The 2500-nt window shown below is 40.0% G+C and overlaps 1 protein-coding gene across 2 annotated transcripts in view; it reads right to left on the bottom strand.

Moving 5' to 3' along the window:
- Positions 1 to 2500, bottom strand: part of mmp24 (matrix metallopeptidase 24) — a gene marked incomplete at both ends in the record, with an annotated part of 367122 nt that overhangs the window by 330964 nt on the left and 33658 nt on the right. The window lies entirely within an intron of this gene.

Here is a 2500-nt window from a genome sequence, read left to right as displayed (position 1 = left end):
GGAAGTGCCCCTCCTATTGGACTGTACAGAATCCGACCTCCTGCCTTCTTTTTCTGGACTACTTTGACATTGATATTTAGTACTGTCATTGGTCTATAAGTACCGATTCTAGATTTGTTTTAGTTTGACCACACAGTTGAATTTGAAATTGACCCATTATGGACCGTATTCATTTTTTAAAGACTTGTCACTGCTTTGCCCTTCTACCATTGGCTGGTTTCATTGAGAGATCCCCCTACCGTAGGCCTACAGTAGGTGCCCAGGCTGCAGCCCGAAGGGCCTGGACTCTGTTGACATGGGAACAGAACAGAGAACAGACGTTGTTTTTTCCCCCAGAGGACATCATTTCAAGATGCGTTGCTGTGGCTGTGAATTCCTTTGAGCTGGTTCCCCTCCTCTGTCTGTCTGGAGGCAAATCCACTGATTTCCTGTCTCTCGTCGGTGCTCCGCTTCCATTGGACAACCAAAGGACTCTTTTTATGGGAGAGAAGAAAATCCAATTCATTGTCTTTCTAATTTTTTTTTTTTTTTTGCTTGAATTTTTTCAGTGGGTCCAGTGTTATTGTGCTTTGTTCATGGGAGTTTTTATATGTGTGTAGGTCTGGATAAGAGGGCTTGTTTGTTTGTCTGTGTTTCCCAACAAAAAACAGAAACCTTCAAGATGATTTTGCAATAGCCGCCTCTCAGTGTTCTTTGTGTGGAATGGTTACTGAGGGTTTAGCCATGGGTCATGCTACTTCTTAACTTTGAATCCCTGTCTATAAGGACTCACATCAGATAATTGTTCCTTGTTTCTTTACGCAGTGACCTGTTATTGGTTAACATATGAAAGGAATAATTCCTCTACTCTATGAAATGTCCCTCACCTTCAATACAAAAAATAGTCCATGTTGATGTTACCTGTATCCAACCATTATCGGCCAACGTTGTCCAAATTCCTTCTCTTTCAACCATTCGACTAAGAGTGTTTGTGATCCTTTGTGTGTGCGTGTGTGTGTCTGTTTATGCAAATTGTACATATTTCTTTCTAAAATAGTGTTTTTAATTAGACATTGAACTGCAAACAGAGAATGCAGATACTTTTTTGTCTGTTATTTTACCCTGTATGTAAATATTTTCTAATTTATGTTGTAATTTAATGGGATATGTAAATAATGGTATCATTCTGGTGTATGGCTCAACTTTTTATGATGAAGTGTTATAAACTTTTATAAATGGTTAGTTTTTTTATCATGTAGAGGTTAGGCAGTGGGGTATGATATGCTTTTTGAATATGTGTAAAACAGTTTTAAAGTTATAGGAAAAAAGAATAAAAATTCAACCCTGTTTATAAAGATCTTGTTGATAGTCTCTCATTTGGGTATTGCACAGATATTTTATTACTTTTTTTTTATATGAGGCAGAAGCACACACATAGGGGTGTATTCTAATTTTTATGCAGGTGGATCTATTCTACACTCCACATATGCGTGCGAAGCTCCAGCACATATTCTAATGTCAGTCAATGTTTTTCAAGCAAATTCTTCCCTGCTCGCTGTCAAGGCTGCATTAAGTCCAGCAACACTGTTGGGAGAGTTTGAAAATGCATCTTTTGCTATCAGTGTTGGATGACGGTTTGACGGTTTAGTTAACAGCAGGCCATTTATTGAAGTGACGCTGGAAGGAATTCAAAGACAAACTGGACATATTTGTAGCAGCAAAATAGCAAATAGCAGAAATAGCAAATAGCGGTAGGCGTTTCACTTTTTAGTGGTCTTGATCATTTAGCTGACCTTGATAGGGTCAGTTACTATTAAAACACCTTAAGGTGTTGTCATTATTGGCTACCAATGACAAAGACAAATGGAGGGAATCTGGTCTGGAGAGAGAGAGAGAGAGAGAGAGAGAGAGAGAGAGAGAGAGAGAGAGAGAGAGAGAGAGAGAGGAGAGAGAGAGAGAGAGAGAGAGAGAGAGAGAGAGAGAGAGAAGAGAGAGAGAGAGAGAGAGAGAGAGAGAGAGAGAGAGAGAGAGAGAGAGAGAGAGAGAGAGAGAGAGAGAGAGAGAGAGAGAGAGAGAGAGAGAGAGAGAGAGAGAGAGAGAGAGAGAGAGAGAGGGGAGGGAGAGAGAGAGAGAATCACATTGAGAAAGAGGGATCTTCAATGTACCAGAGCTTTTCTTTCTCAGCTTTATTTAATACCTTCTGGCCAAGTCATGTGTGTGTAAGATTTCCCTATTAATAAAAAACAAAGACAGAAAAAAAATCCCCAAGTATACGAACAGTAAGCGTCATTATCTGCTGTAACAGAAATAAGCAATGTGGTTCGATGCATGAGGAGGGGGCAGGCACATCATGTGATGAGAGGCCACTGAACTGAGAACACAGGCCTGTTCGGATGCTCTTACATTTCGTCCTTCCTCCTGCCCTCCTTGAAGGAACCGCTGATCTGCCTTGAAGTGATTAGTGAAAGAAACGCAGTGAAACACTTTGCTTTTTTATTTTATTTTTTATAATCAAACGGTG

The sequence above is a fragment of the Nansenia antarctica genome (genome assembly GCF_963989245.1).
Source record: "Nansenia antarctica genome assembly, chromosome: 18".
Taxonomy (NCBI): domain Eukaryota; kingdom Metazoa; phylum Chordata; class Actinopteri; order Argentiniformes; family Microstomatidae; genus Nansenia; species Nansenia antarctica.
This window is presented reverse-complemented; position numbering and strand designations above follow the sequence as displayed.